This window comes from Aythya ferina (genome assembly GCF_964211825.1).
Source record: "Aythya ferina genome assembly, chromosome: 8".
Taxonomy (NCBI): Eukaryota; Metazoa; Chordata; class Aves; order Anseriformes; family Anatidae; genus Aythya; species Aythya ferina.
The window spans coordinates 14,433,818-14,450,755 of NC_140304.1; the positions used below are offsets into that span (position 1 = coordinate 14,433,818).

At 37.9% G+C, this 16,938-nt stretch overlaps 1 long non-coding RNA gene across 1 annotated transcript in view; it reads left to right on the forward strand.

Annotated features, from left to right (window-relative positions):
* Positions 1 to 15,559: 15,559 nt before the first annotated feature.
* LOC311440611 overlaps positions 15,560 to 16,938 on the forward strand; it is a 39,980-nt gene continuing 38,601 nt past the window's right edge. The window contains exon 1 of the long non-coding RNA XR_014695485.1: positions 15,560 to 15,593. This is a non-coding gene — a long non-coding RNA (uncharacterized lncRNA). The remainder of the gene's footprint in view (positions 15,594 to 16,938) is intronic.

Sequence of the window (16,938 nt, forward strand, 5' to 3'; positions counted from 1 at the left end):
ACGGGATGCAGTCCTTGATGAACTGATCCAGCGTGGGCTTCCCACAGGCAGCAGCTCTTCCAGAACTGCTCCAGATATGGGTCCGTACCACGGGGTCCATCCCTCAGGAGAAAACTGCTCCAACCTGGCTCCCCTATGGGCAGCAGCTCCTGCCAGGTCACCTGCTCCTGCGTGGTCTCCTCTCCATGGGCTACAGGTCCGGCCCAGAATCTGCTCCGGCAGGGGTCTTCCACAGGCGGCAGCCTCTGTCGGTGCAGGGCCATCTGCTCCACCATGGTCTCCTCCATGGGCTGCAGCGTAGAACCCTGCTCCACCGTGGTACTCCATGGGCTGCAGGGGGACATCCTGCTTCACCATGGTCCTCACCACAGGCCGCAGGGGACTTCTACTCCGGTGCCTGGAGCACCTCTCCCCCTCCCTCTACACTGACCTTGGCATCTGCAAGGCTGTTCCTCACTCCCTTCACTCTCCCAGCTGCTGTGTGGCGCAGCGTTTTTTTTCCCTGTCTTAAATATGCTCTCACAGAGGCTCAAAACAACATCGCTTATTGGCTCAGCTCTGGAAAACAATGGGGCCCTTCCCAAACATGGGGCAGCTTCTAGATTTTTCTCACAGAAACCAACCCTATGGCCCCCTGCTACCAAAACCTTGCCACGTAAACCCACTACAGCAGGTAACTTGACTTTCACTCAGTGCAGAGCTCACATTTGTCACTGTTTACACACATCTGTGACTTAGTTTAAATCCCTTACTTGCTCTTCCCTTTCCGGGTCAAATCAAAGATATCTGGATCCCACTAACAGATTGTAGTGATGAAAACTTTGTACCTTCCTCACTTCTCCCCTTCATCATTTACCAGCAAGAAATTGTATTTCACTGCCTTAGGGAGGCAGTTGTATAAAATAGAAATAGTGTCACAAGAAGTAAGGGGTAGAACAAGGAACTTCTGAAACAAAGCTTGAGAAGGGGATTAAGAGTAACACAAGAATTGATAACAGCAGAAAAGTGATTTTGGAGTGGAAACACCAACAGCAAAAATGTGGTTGGAAACTGACAAATGTCATCCTACTAGCTTTGCTCTTTCTACTGGACACGGTAAGCAGGCAGGAGCCAGCTGTTGGTGTGACAGTATGTAGGGCAGCACACACTGGGACCCAACCTGTGTGCAGGTGTGATTGCTGGGAGACTTTGTCACCAATGTGTGGGGAGTGGCAGGGGTACACATGGAGCTGGGGCATTGAATTCTCCCAAAGAGGATGTGCAAGGAGAACACACCATGCCAGTGTGTGATGGTTAACAGGCAAGTATTTAACACACTCTCTGTGTACTTGCATATGATTAGAGGTTTTAGCAGTAGCTGTAGTGCTTGGAAATTGGCAGGAGCTTATGAACATTTTGCAAGTGTTTAATACTGTAGTTTACCTCTTGCTTATATTGATCTGGAAAGTATAATTCACTGATTGCATGTCATTAAGAAATCAGTAGACCAATCTGACCCTGACTTACTTTAAAATAAATGAACTGAGCAGATTTCTTCTGCTACAGTCCCCACCCCAAGGTCTCTGTTTCTGTTGTTGATTCATTCCACCTTGCAGCTGATGCAACATTTGGCACAACAGAAGAGATTAAATCTTAGATAGGTACACAGTGATAGAGTTGTGAGAAAAAGTCCTTCTGAAACTGGACAAGACACCAGCATTTCTCCTGTGTTGGATTTACTTTGAGGCCTGATCTGCTTTACATTTACTGTTAATGATTGGTCTATTTTCTAGGTACCAAGAAAAACTGTGTGCTGTGTTGTATTTTAGGAGTAGAAGCCTCTCTGTAGTAGGAAAGTTCTCCTGTTATTTTCCTGCCCTTCAGTATAAAAGGCATAATAGAATGTTACCAGCTAAAATTTCTGGATTTCTCCAGTGGTTTTGTGACAATCTTGTGCTCTTCCAAGCTTTATAGTAAAAGGTTAAAGTTGCGGAATGTAGCATATTCTTCGTGAGGCCAAAGTGTTCTTTCAGCCTTTTATCTTTCTATCCCCTAAACTGACAAAGTATAGCCTTCCCAGTTAATGATGCTGGTATAGGAAGCTTTCCAGGACCTGGAGATGGCCACACTCTTAACATCCCTTAACAAAAAACACCTTGTTATTTTATTTTACTCTTCCAGAACATACATTTAAACGAATTAAGTAAGATTTACAAGGAGATTATTTTATTCAACTCCTTCTCACTGTAAATCCTTGTTTTGATTCCTGTATGTTTCCTCACTTTTATGTTATGGTTCTGGGACACCCAGAACAGCATCATGGTGGAATAGTTCTTACTAATATCAGAATCCCAAATGGAAGTATAACTGATGAAAAGGTTATTTTGATCACTATTTCAGAACAGGAAGGTTCTGGAGAACTAGTAACATGTTCAAAGATAAAGCAAAGATGAAGAACAACTCCATGAGGTCTAATTTTATAACTGAATCTAACAGGAGAAGTATAGAAACTGATGCTAACTGCATTTTTTTTTTTTTTATGACTTAATTTTTAAAAGCTAATGAATATTCAGAAATATAACAATCAACACCATATAGCAAACTATTGTTACAAGGATTTCCCAGTCATAGATGAGAAACAAAAATAATAATAATGGGGGCAAAGAGAAAAATCCTTGCCTGTATGGTCTCATGACATGATTAAAAATATTATGGGTGAATATGTGAAAGCAATTTGTCTTTTAAATGAAATCTGTTAAAAAAACCAGAAACCTCTCATTTTATTTAATTTATTAGATGAGGTACCTTGTGTTTTAATTTGCATTATTCCAAGCCTGCTGAGATGACAGAGATAATACAGGGCCCTTTTGACTTGTACCATGATTTCTTTAGGTTTCTAATTAACATTTAGGGGATTAACCAGAATAAGTTGATGTGAAGAGAAGTTGATGTGAAGAGAAGTTGATGTGAAGAACACTTTTTTTTTTTTTTTTTTAATGGTCTTTTAAAGTAGCTTTGACAAGTCAAAAATAAGACAGGAAATACAATTTAGAATTTGAACTGACCAACTCCCTTCAATGTAATTTTCTATAAATTGCTTTAAATGTTCACAAAGATTTATTATCTTGAATATATTTGAATATATTCATTCTTGAATATATTTTTTTATTTTTTCTTTCCCCACGAATGTTAATCAATAAGCACTGTGTAGCCAAGCAAGCAGTGTATTACACACACAAATAAAAAACCTATAAACCAGTGTCTTATGATCTGATCATGAAGAAATGCCAGGATACAAAAGGGTCTATTTTAATTATACTGTAGATTCTTTAGATTTTATTTATTTATTTATTTATTTATTGCTTTAAATGTGGATTACAGTTGGTCATCAGCTCACCAGTGTAAGGCTGCAAGTTTTGCTGATGTCGTCATGCCTTTAGAGGAATAGCTTAATATAAGAAGGTAGAACATCATATAGACTTGTTTGTCACATTCCTTGTGGCGGCAAGACAGTGTTGATGAGAGTACTGGTGGAATGAAAGAGGAATACTGCTCTTTGGCTCAGTGTAGACAGGTTACAACTGCTATGTTGAATCGTGATATTTGCCAGCAACTAACAAGTTAAATCTATCTTGTGGAAAATTCCTTATCCAGTACAGGTTAGGAACAGGACTTTGTAAATAATTTATTTACTGTATATTTCCAGGCCTGTTTGTAACAGGAAAATTGATACAGCTAAAGTAGTTATTAACTAATCAATTAACTTCAGTGTCTGAGTTTTACTGTGCATATGAGTTCCATGACTTGTTTTACGTGACAATCTTTATTTGTAAAAAATGGAGGAAGAGAAATTGCTTAGACTACAAGTGAATCTTTTCCTCTATTGCAGTTGTAGCAAGGTTAAAATTAGCTATAAAGCATGAAATGAATACTAGAATTTTTTCACGTTCTGCAGTCTACAGTTATGCATATGCAGTTTAGCTGTAACACCAAATGCACATACCCAGCGGGTTCAAGATTTTTCTATTAGACAAAGAAAACAGCATTGGTATATCTACCTTACAAAGTGTTCAGCTAATAAAATGTATGCTTTGCAGTATATATTTTCTGTCCTTATGATTATGTCTTCCCATTGACAATGGATGCAGACTATCTGGGAGAGTGCTGCTAACAGCAATGCCACTCTGGGATGCTTTGGTATTCTTCTCACTATCTTTTTGCTAGCTGAGACACACTGTTTCTTTCATAAACTTCTGTCCTTTCAGCCACTGCTATTAATGTGAGGTGGTGGCAGCCAGTGCATCTTAAGCGCATTTACCTCTTTTATTTCTCCTTCCTGTAATTGGTTTGTGTATTGTAGGATACACTTCAAGAAATTTTGTGGTGAAGAACTGTGATAGAGGGAGCTAATAAGTGTAGAGGAATCTTTCATCTTTACCTGCCTGACTGCTGAATTTAGATATTAATGTAGATTATCAATACTACATGGTTATTAAGTAGGCTTGGTGTGAACAGGCAGCCAGTATATGCAAATACAATAAGACCAACATAATGTATGTATTTGCTGTGGTTTTAAAAATGAAACCAAAGACGGTATGAGCTATGGAAAAGTATTTCAATCTACTTCAAGGTGAGTCATGTTCATTGACCTTGAAGATAAATACAAAACTTTGCTGCTCAAGTCTTTAAAGGCCTCCATGAGCACTGAAACATCTTGTTATTGCCTGCTAAGAGCTGTTCTGTAAAAAACATTCCCACAGGCTTTCAGAATAAATTGGATAGTATCTCACACTGTATAAAAGAAACTGCTGAATGTCATATAGCTCTCTAACATGAAAGGCCACCATACCTGTCAGCTGGTCTAAATTATGAAAGGTCCATTAAGTTTGATTAAGTTATAAGAAGAAATGTCAAAGAAGCAATGAGGCATGCACAAACAGTAAGTTGTAGAGGTAACTTTTCAGTATTGAAAGCAATTTTTTTTTTTTCCTAGAGCAATGGGAGACTGGGCTTGATGCCCAAACAGGGCAATGGTAAAGCACTCATACTGCATGTCTAGGTAGTTTTACTGAACCACTTATTGTACCTTTGTTGACAAGAACTGCACAACCCAATGAATTCAGGAGATTTCAAAGCCTAAATTTACAGCTGGCTCTATGAACCAGTCAGCATGTGTCGTGGGCTGTATGTTTCTCACACTAAGCAAAATGACCTTGAGCTGTATATCTGAAACAAAGCAGGCTAGCCTGGCTTTTAGTATTCACGAAAAAGAGTAAATATGTGCTTAAAAGAGAGTGTTTCCATGGTTGAATGAGACAATATATTTAGAAGAGTTCAGTTTTGGCAGAGTATGTATCTCGTCATTGAAGTGAAGGAAAACATTTAGAAATACATTTATTGCTCACTCTCTGTTATGGTCACTGAACAATTACAAGTAACTTCTACTTATGACAGATTAATTTTCATTCAGCATAATCTATTTGTCCACAGTCTTTCACATCTAAGTCTTCCTGAGAAGATTTTGGTTACTGATTTCATCAAGCATTCTCTTTGGGCATTGAAGCACACACCCTGTCTGAAAATAACATGCCCTGTAATATGAGGAATAGATTTGCATCTGTTATTGAAAATTCACATGCCTTACGACAATAATAGAATAAATGGTTAAAAGTAAATGCAGAAGGTCTGTCATCAAGATTATTTGATGTGTTAAGAGCCAGGAGAATTGAACGTTAGAAGTAACTCTTCATTCTGCTTGTGGACAATATTTTATTTTGTTTGATAAATTGCACATACCAGAACCCAAGTTATACAGAAATGTGGTATGTGGCAGTGCATCCACACTGCATGACAAAGAAATATGTACTTAGCTAGAACTAATAGGGAGAGTATGGGCTGTAATTCCTCTAACATGGTATAATCCTGTCGGGGTAGCCTTAGGATCTCTCTCCCACGTGGGTTAACAAAGAGGTGTTATTGATGTACTACAAATGTACTACATTTTTTGACTGAGTTTTAAGCTTTTTGCATTGCAAAATGATGGAGTAGTTGGGCAAATAACCTGCAAAGTAAGTTTGGGCTTCTTCTTCCAAGACAAAGAAGATAAAAACATTTGGGACAGTGGTGATCATGAGTGCTGCATTCTGCTGGGACAGACATTGACTTCTTTCAGGAGGAACCGTTAAGTTTATTTTTCAAAAATAAAAGCAGGGTAAAGAACTTTAGCAGAATACGTAATCTTTTTATTTCTTTGATCCTTTTTCATTGAGATAGGAATATGGTAAAAAGATACATTTTTGTTCTGTGAATAAAATTTTTTGCATTATCCCTCAAAAAATGATGAAGCAATTATGGAAGTTTTTTTACAGCCAAAAACTTATTCAGCCTTTATTTTCTTTCACTGGGATAATGAAAAGATGGAATTAGTAATTAGGTATCTGCTATGAAGGTTTTCTTGTGAATGTGCACTTACCCTTTTCAATAGGTATGTGTAACAGTGGTAAAAAGTTTCTTGGTACTATTCTGTTGAATCGTATCTGCTCCCCTTTGATGGGCTCTGGGTAGCACAGAGTATCAGCTTTAATAGTGCTTAACTGAGGAGGGTAGAAACTTATCTGGGAATGAGTTAAAGATAAGTAACACTGATCACTAGAGGAATGAACGTGCTTATTCATTGGATCAGGATTGTATTCTTGTTCTCTCTGCAATGATCCTCATGCTGTAGCAGAGAAGCTGTGAGTTTGCAGTGAGAGTCCAATGTGCTGTAAATTTTTTTATAATCCTTGAAAAGTCAGAAAAAGAAATTATTAAATGTTATTTTCTAAAGGGCCATCCTGAAGCCTGTCATCTACTGCTCATCAGATACATTCTAGCTTGCTGTTAAGAAGAGAAAAACTGCAGATGTGGTTTCTCCTCACCAGTTTTGGCTTAACGGGGGATCTGTGTTGTGATATAACCCCAACAGACAGCTAAGCCACACAGCTGCTCACTCACTCGCCGTCCCCAGTTGGGATGGGGCAAAGAATCAGAAGGGGAAAAGTGAGGAAACTTGTTTTGAGACAAATGTGGTTTGGTAGTGTATGGGGTTTACGTGGCAAGGATTTCATTGGGGGAGGAAGGGAGGGGTTGCAGGTGTGGCCTCTGTGAGAGGCTCTCCCTATGCTCTCCCTATGTTGGGTAAGACCCAGTTCCAGATGGCTCCAAAGGGACCAGCCACTGGCCAAAGCTCAGCTGATGAGCAATGCTGGTTGTGCCTCTGGTAGAGCACATTGAAGAAAGGGAAAACCTGCTGCACAGCAGCAGCTGGGAGGGGGGATTGAGAAAATGTAGAGAGAAAAAACCTTGCGTACGCCAAGGTCAGTGAAGCAGGAGGGGGAAGAGGTGCTCTAGGTGTCAGCACAGAGGTTCCTCCACCGCCTGTGGAGAGGACCATGGTGGAGTTGGCTCTCCCCCTGCAGACCTTGGTGTACTACATGGTGGCAGATACCCACCATACAGCCTGCAGAAGGCTCCACACCAAAGCAGGTGGATATGGTCAGAAGCAAGATGCATCCTGCTGAGGGCCCATGCAGGAGCTCTTGTCTGTTATTAACTGACAAAAAATCATATTTATCTTCCCTATGTTGAGTCTATTTTGCCTATGACTGTAATCAATGAATAATCATTACCTCGATCCATGAGCTTTTTATTTGTATTTTCTCCCCTTGTTCTTCTGAGGGGGAATGAGAGAGAGCAGCTGTGTGGTTCTTAGCTGACTGTTGGTGTGAAACCACAACATCTCCACTTACAGTGATGTTTTCTGCTCTGCCAGAGTCTCAGATATACCTACATAGCTTCACATCCTGTCCCTTTAAAGCACAGGATACACTGAAGCATGTCCCTACACTTTTCTAGTCCTACTGAAGTGTAAACGGGGGTAAAAATGTCAGAAAGAGGAATCTTCAATGAATCCAGAGGGGAAAAAGATATACGGAAAAAAACATACCTTAGAGCTTATCCATATTACCCCAACTGTGTAACTTGCAGCTCTAATTAAGCCTCCTAAGCCCATAAGACCATAGTTATTTCATGGATGTTTACTGATTACTCTGATTAAGTGAGAGGAAACTGGGCCCAAATCATAAAAAGTCTTAGTGTGAACAAAATTGTTACATTAAAATTAGAACCAGACATTGAGAAAGGCCAAAAAGACAGCTGATATAATATGAACTTATATGTAAATATAATGTATTCTACTTCAGCTACACAAGTCAATACATTTGGATCCTGCTTGATGACAATACGTGTGGCATTTTTGAATTAAATCTGTACACAATCTCCCCAAAAATCGCACAAAAGAAATTTTCTGAGGTGAATTCTATGTCTTTCATTCTATGTTTTAAAAAGGTGTCCTTATGGAAGGAAAAATTATCAGTTATGACAACAACCTTTGAAGTGTCAAAGGCAGGAAAGCAATGAAAGCATTTGCAACAGTTGGCAGAATTTTTATGAATCGGCATGTTACAAAACAAAACAAGGTCTCTTGTAGTCTATAAAAATGAAATCTGAGGATGAAAGTCAAAGCAATACATTAATATTCTTCATTAATTAGAGTCATTAACTGTGAGTCATTTGGGTGATTTACTAATTCCAAAGAAGTATATGCATCACACAGATCACAACATAGAAACTTAGTTATGAATATGCATTTCCTTCTTCTATTGCTCTAGGATTTTTAACTTCATCAATAGGCTTATTAGATTGTAAATGAGTTTCCCAATCTCTCTTTCATGTCTTATCTGTTAAATGGGTCTGCCTTGTTTTGTTCTGTGAACTTAAGACTTGTCAATACATGAGATTTTATGTAACATATTTGAATGGCTTCTTAAATTGTATAAAACTCTACAATGGAGCTGCCAATCTGCAAACTGCCAACCTCTAGATTTCCAATTAATAGTTTTTGTACTACAAAAAGAATGCCAATTTACAGAATGTTTGCATTCCTTAGGATCTTATGAATCCATTTGATTTCATTTAATATTTTAAAAACAATTATCAAAGGCCTTTTCAAATATTTTCATAGACAATCACTTTCTAGATTATATATATATATTTTCAATTTTTTGAATATTGTCATAGTTCAATGCTTGAATGCTATAAAGCAATGAGTTCCCACTGCATTTAATGGAGAAAGGTCACCTTGTGTTGAAGAACTCATCTATATTTCTTTGCTCCATCCTGTCTTGCATTTAATATGGAGAATCAACACATTACCAGTTTGGATAACCTTAATCTGTCCTGGCTATTTTTCCAAAGTGTAACAGTACCAGTGTGTGCTAAGAGTCTCCATCAGTTAAGTACTATTCAAATTTATGGCAGAGCAAGTGATTTGAAAAGCAGGCCAGTCATACCAAAGACCAGAGTTTTTCAGGCTTTACTGAGTGTCTGAGGAATACTGGGGAATGATCTAGTTTTAATGCATCAATAATCCATTTTCATTCACAAGAACTTGCTCTTAAGCAAGATTCAAGAGATTCATAGTTTGATCTTTAGTTATGGTCAAAAAAATTTAGAATATCTGTGTACAAATTTAGTCCTGAGATAACTGTGTATTCCTCCAATCCTGGTATTTCTGCAGAAGCTACAGTGGCCCCTGTGCTGGCTGAATGGCAGCTCCTAACTCACTGTTTTCCCTCGCTCATCTGTTACCCAAGTGTAGTGTTGGCTGATGAGGAACTCAGAACTAGGAACTCTCTCAAAAAGTTAATCTCTGGCAGCTGAGCCTGAGCTATGCAGGAGTCCCATTGGGCAAAAGAGGACAAAGAGAAGATATCCACACAGAAAAGTGCTCAGTGTCTCCACTTACATCTTCGGTGGTAAAAACAGCCTTCAGGAATCCCAGCCACCTGACACCAGAGTTAAAGTCTGGATCAAGGAAGAGTTAGACTTGGTAGAAGAGGTTCAGTTTGGAAACATTTAAACATTTAAAACAATTAAAACATTTATTTCCAAAGACTGTTATGGTTTATGTTTACTAGAGTAAACAGGAATAATTTTAGTGTGTATACAAAAACTTTGCTTCTGTGTAAGAATTTTTCAAAACATCTTTAAAATTCTGAGCTTTAGCTTTTTCTGTTCATTGTTTGAGATGCCCCATTTTTTCCATTACATGTTAAAAAGCACTGATGTATTAACAGACAAGCCTTCTTTCCGTTAATCTGTCAACTTGTCTATCATTTTTATTAGAAAGGGTAGTAATTTAAAGCATGCTTAAGAAAGAGATTGGTACTTCTTTATAACTGTTAGAGTGGTGACTACTGCCTCTATAAGTGGGGAATTTGTTTAAGCACTGCCAGATATCTAATCAATTGAGCAAGTAATAGCTAAATATGCGATTGCAGCAGTTAGTAATAATGCTAATGATCTTGGTAACTGATTTATTTTTTTCATTAAACATTGTAGATCTTGAACAGCTAGGGCTTCAGGGAGTTATTCTGTGAAGCTGTCATTGAAATATAAAGACAGTTCGCAAAATAACATTGTATAGCACTTCAGAACATTTCAAGACTTAACAAAGGTTTGATTCATAACATTACTAACATTGTTATTTTTATTAAAGTTTTAAAATGATTTGGCTTCAGTAAATGTTCTAAAAAAAATAAAAATAAAAATAAAAATAAAAATAAAAATAAAAATAAAAATAAAAATAAAAATAAACATAAACATAAAAATAAAAATAAAAATAAAAATAAAAATAAAAATAAAAATAAATAGAAGAGCTCCAGAAGACATAACAGTAATTCATGCTAAAATACTGAACATTAAGCACTTCAGCTACTCCTTTGGAAATGTGACCAAATCAAGTATTATTTACTTGAAAAAGAAATTGTTATATTTCAGTAGTGTTTATGATCTGGTAGGCTGCTGGCATAATATGACATCATTGTGGGACATCTACTCACTAAGAAGAAAAATCTTACAAATCTGACTGTAGAGTTGCCTTTCAAAAATTAGTTTTAGTTGCTACAAATGTCATGGATTCTCAAAATGACCATTAGACTGTTTCTCTCTTCCATGGAAACATTGCCATTTTTAGAACTGCACTTTTGATCCAATTAAAAACAAAACAAATAAACTAAAAATAATAGCAGGAAAGACAGCAAGGACTGAGAAATTCCCCAAAACTATGTTTTCAGAATTTACACTTATGGGAAGTGTTTTTGGACTTAAAATATAAAAACAAAACTAAACAACAAGCTCAGTAGCATATTTGCCTAAAAGTGAGCTCATTAAATTATTTACTTAAATACAGTAAATGAGAAATATGTACTGCTCTTGGGATGAACATTTGTTAACAAGTTCACATTCCAAAGAAGTTTTGTGTTCTTTTCTGGCTCTCGGTCATTTTCAATCCCCTGTAACTATTCTCTCTCTCACCTTCCCATTTTTTATTTGCTTGTCTGTTTCTGTTTTTACTTTCTTATGTCTTTCTTTTTCCAAGCTTCTGTCCCTGTGGACTTCTCCCCATATGCTTCTGCACATTCAGATCTGTTCCTTATGGCAATATTTTTTTTTTTCTTTTTGTTGTTATTTAGTTATTTATTAGCAAACTGGACAACAATAAATATCTCAAAATAAATTCTATTTTTTTCATTAATATTAATGACCAAAAGAAGGTAACATATTTTGAAATACCATAAATAAAACAGTGTTTAGGAGCAGGCACATTAATATTTTATAGCTACTCTTTTTTTTTATTATTTCCTTTTTATATTCTTGTCATATTTGTCTTTCATATTTTTTTCAGTCATTTTTATTGATTTTTCTACTTTTTTGTTTTTTCGTTTATGTCATCTTCAGGTTCTTTAACTTCCCATTTTGCATTTCTTCTGCTACTTGTTTCCACCTCTTATTTCTTTCATGAGAATATTTCATTTTCCCTATTTCTTTTAAACATGCAGTTTTTTAACAGTTCTCTCCATCTTAGAATCATAAAATTGTTTGGGATGGAAGGGATGGGGCATGTTGCAATCCCCGCCATAGGCAGGGATATCTTCTGCTATACCAGGTTGCACCAAACCTCATTCAACATGTCTCCAAACACTTACAGGGATGGGGCATCCACAACTTCTCTGGTTAACCTGTTCTGATACCTCACTACTTGCACCATGAAGCATTTCTCCTGAATATCTAATCTAAATCTACCATCTTTTAGTTTAAAGAGATTACTCCTGTCACTACACTCCCTGACAAACAGTCCCTCCCTATCTTTCCCCATCTTTCCTGAAGGCCCACTTTAAGTATTGAAAGAACATTATAAGATCTTCGCAGAGCTTTCTCTTCTCCAGGCCAAAAACAAAACCAGAAAACTTCTCCTCAGCCTATCTTTATAGGAGCCTATCTTTGTGGCCCTCCTCTGTGTCTGCTCTAAGAAGTCTATGTCTTTCTTGTGTTGGGGTTCAAAGACCTGGATGCAATAGTCCAGGTGTAGTCTCATGACAGCGGAGTAGACGGAGAGATTCACCTCCCTCAACCTGCTGGTCATGCTTGTTTTGATGTATCCCAGGATATGACTGGGTTTCTGGGCTTCAAGCACACATTGTCAGCTTGTGTGCAGTTATTCATCCACCTTGTGAAATATGTTCATCTGATTCATGTCAATATGGAACAATGCTAGGGCCTCATGATGAAATGTGACCTTCTGTCTTACATACCCTTGTATAACCACAAGTCCAAGAGAAACAGAGTGGTTAGTGTATATAGTTCTTGTATGTTGCAAAAGAATGGTCTAGCAGTTTATGTTGATAGAGGGTTTGAAGGGTAAACATTGAGACTCAGGTCTGGGAGATAAGAGAATAGGGGGGAATTTTTTGAGATAACTGCTGAGTATTGCATGAGACACAAATTTCTGACATCCAGCCCAGAGACTACTAAATAAGGAGAGGGGGGAAGCTGAAGAACGACTGAAGGACAAAGCCTAGGAGGAAGACTATGAACCTTCAGTACGAGCGACCCCCAGACGGACCACCAGAGACTTATATGCATGCGTCCGTGGGATGGTTCGGGTCCTGGGAAACTAATTATAATAACCCTACCTTTTCCAAAAGTGGTGATGAATATGTATTAGCTGAGGAGCATAAAAAACAGCCGCCTGATGTAACTTGGGTGCGTCTTGGTGGAGCAGAGATTCCCGGTGCATCCAGTGCTGTTTGCTTGCCTCTATTCGTTCAATAAATTGTAAATTTAATTTCAATCCTATTTGGGACTCAGTCATTTATTAAAACCTCTACCTCCAAAGTCCTTCTCTCTAGGGCTGCACTCTATCCACTCATTTCCCAGCCTGTATTCCTGTTTGGGATTGCCTTGACTCAGATACAGGACTTCACAATTGGCTTTGTTGAACTTCGTGAGGTTTGCACAGGCTCACTTCTAAAGCCTGTCAAGGTCCATCTGGATGGCATCCCTTTCTCCAGCTTGTAAACTGCACCTCTCAGTTTTGTGTCTTCCACAAACTTACTATGGCTGCATATGATCCTGCTGTAATATGTAATATTGATCCCAGTACAGGCTCCAGAGGAAAGCTACATTTCTGGTCTCCACCTGGACTTCAAGCCATTGACCACAGCTTTTGGAGTGTGACCATGCAGCCAATTCCTAGTCTACTGAGAGATCTATCCATCAAATCCCTGTCTCTCCAATCTAGAGACAAGTATGTTTTATCAAATGCTTAGCAAAAGTCCAGGTTGATGATGACAGTTGCTCTTCCCTTATCCAGCAATTCTGCAACACCATTGTAAAAGTCCACCAGATTTGTCAGGGACAATCTACCCTTAGTGAAGCAATTTTGGCTGTCACCAATCACCTTATTTTCCACGTGCCTTAGCAGAGTTTCCAGGAGGAAACTGCTCCATGCTCTTGCCAGACACAGAGGTGAGACTAAGTGACCTGTATTTCCTTGGTTCTTATTTTTTTTTTCCTTGTTAAAAATGGGATTTATTTTTCCCCTCTTCCAGTCATTGGGAACTTCAATGGACTGTTACAACTTCTCAAATATGATGGACAGTGACCTTTTTCAGCAGATATCAGGGTGGTCGCTGTCACCTGGAAGGATAAGGATCTGCAACTGAAGAGAGACCTCTTCATTAACATGCTCTTCTTGGTCAGGTGGCCTCTAGTGAACACCAACCACAAAGTTTCCTTTATTGTCTTGGTGTCTAATTTTCACCCAGAAGCTCTCAATCTGTGCATTTCTGTTCTTCAAAGATAACCCTTTTTTTTTTTTTTTTTTTTTTTTTTTTTTTTTTTTTTTTTCCATAGAGGGCAGCCCCCAGCATTCCTTCCTTGCTTTTCCCATCTGACCATTTTATAACCATCAATTGCAGTAATTCGGTGGTGTGATTCATCCTACCAAGTTTCCATGACTGCACTTAAAAATCTTAGTTTTCCATCTGGATGGTGGTTATCAGGTCCTTCTGTTAACCCATGCTGTGTGTGCATGTTTATAGAGGCAGCTCATTTGGTTCTTTGACTGACTAACCTTTTTCACTGAACCTTTTTGATGGTTGTGGGACATTACTCACTGTGATAGGTGCTCAAGAGCACCCTGTTGTTGCTTGTGAGTGAATGAGTTTTACGGGTTAGCTCCACCCCAATCCAGTTCATTCTGCTATAATAATTTAGTAATTTAAGATAATGTGAACAGAATTGTGGAGCGTTCTGAACATGCATCAGCCAAAGATTCATGCAACAGAATGCTGATGTGCTCTTGTTTTATTTATATATCATTTTATTCCTTTCACAATAGTTGTATTTCTAACAACTGCTAACATTTTATTTGCTTCTGGGCTAATGCCAAATGCAGAGCTGATTGCTTTAGCTGCAGTGTCTCAATCCTGAGTAGCAATGAGCAGCCTAGGGCCTATCATTTTGAATGCAATTTGTTTTCTTCTCTGGACATCACTTTACATTTAGTCAAAGTGAATTTCATTTATCAGTCTATTAGTTATAAATTCTCATAGGAACATTTTTCAGTTCTTCATAAGATCCTTTCATCATTATCCATTTTTAAATTTCATATAGTCTGAAAAACATAACAAGCTCACCAGGATTTGTGATTTTGTAAATGATGATAACAGTGGGTCTGAGTAAGAGACTATGGAATTATAAGGATATTAACCATTCATGTGAGGAGTTATGAAGATGTAGAAAGACAGGTTTCAGCATAAAGTCCTGCCAAAATTCCTAGTTTTGAGAAATTATTATTTGTTTTCATCCTCTACTTTCTCTATTTGTCCTGGTTTCAGTTAGAACAGAGTTAATTTTCTTCCTAGTAGCTGGTAGAATGCTATGTTTTGGCTTAGGATGAGAAGAGTGCTGATAACACCCCGATGTTTTAATTGTTGCAGAGCAGTGCTTATACCAAGCCAAGGACATCTCAGCTTCTTGCTCTGTCCTGCCAACAGGCAGGCTGGGGGTGCAGTAAGAGCTGGGAGGGGACAGACCCAGGACAGGTGACCCAAACTAGCCAAAGGGGTATTCCATACCATCTGACATCATGCTAAACAATATATAGGGGTGGCTAGCCGGGGGAGGGAGCCGGACTGCTCGGGGTTAGGCTGGGCATCGGTCAGCGGGTGGTGAGCAATTGCATTGTGCATCACTTGTTTGTACACATTATTAGTAGTAGTACTATTATCATCATTGTATTATTATTATTATTATTATTATTATTATTATTATTATTATTATTATTATTATTATTTTGTCTTATTAAACTGTCTTTATCTCAACTCATGGGCTTCACTTTCAATCTCTCTCCCCCGTCCCAGAGAGGGAGGGGGGAGGGTGAGTGAACGGCTGCGTGGTGTTTAGCTGCCGGCCGGGTTAAACCACGACACTATTTTAACTGATTATTTTTATTATTTTATCCAGGCATGGAGCTTCTTCTTAGTTTCCCTAGAAGATTTTCATAATGAATTTTCCCCAAACTTTCTGAAATCCAAACAATATAGGTTAACTACATCTCCCTTATCCATATGTTCTTCATCTCTACAAAGCAAAGAAGATTCTGCTAAGACTGCAATGAAGCTTGCAATACAAATTTGTTATTTTTTCAGGACCATTTTCTTTTTTTTTCCAGAAAAGTAAATGTTTGTTTGTTTCAGAAAAGTAAATGTTCATCCAAACCACGGATGAATTTCAGTTTGAACTAACAGTTCAACCATGAGATTATAAGCATTTGGAATCTCATTTTCCATAGTTCTGAAATAATCTATAGTGAAGTAGAGATCAGGTTCTCCTCCCAAGGACCAAATGATAAGATGAGGGGAACCAGCCTCAAGTTGTGCCATAGGAGGATAAGTTGGAGAATAGGAGAAATTTCTTTACTGAAAGGTTTGTATGGCTTTGGAATAAGCGTCCCAGGGAATTGGTTGAATCACCATCCCTGGAGGTCTTCAAGAAGTGTGTAGATTTAGAATTTAGTAGCATGGTTTAGTGGTGGTCTTTAGTACTAAGTTAAAGGTTGCAACAGATGATCTTAGAGGTCTTTTCCAACCTGAATGATTCTATGCTTCTGTGATTCTACATATTTTTACTGAACCGTGCTCTGAGTTCATCTAGAATGATGAATTGTATCCTCAGATCTGCGACTGAGGTGAAAAAATATATAAATCTTCAAAATTTTAATTTTTGTTTTCCACTCCATAATGCAGAAAACACTGAATGGCTTTTATTCAGCTTTTTCAAAAAGCCAAGGGATATTTTGGACATCAGGACATTCACTTTTTATTCCAGGTACAAGCATAAGAAACCATACACAGCAAAAAATAAAATAGAGGTGGGAAAGAGATGTGGAGCATACATGGAGATGAAAAAAAGGGGTGAGCAGAAATACTACTGTTAATGGAAAATGTTATTGAAGAGAACAGATAAGGAAATAGGTGAAAGGAAAACATAAAGTTTTAAGGAAAACAGACTCAT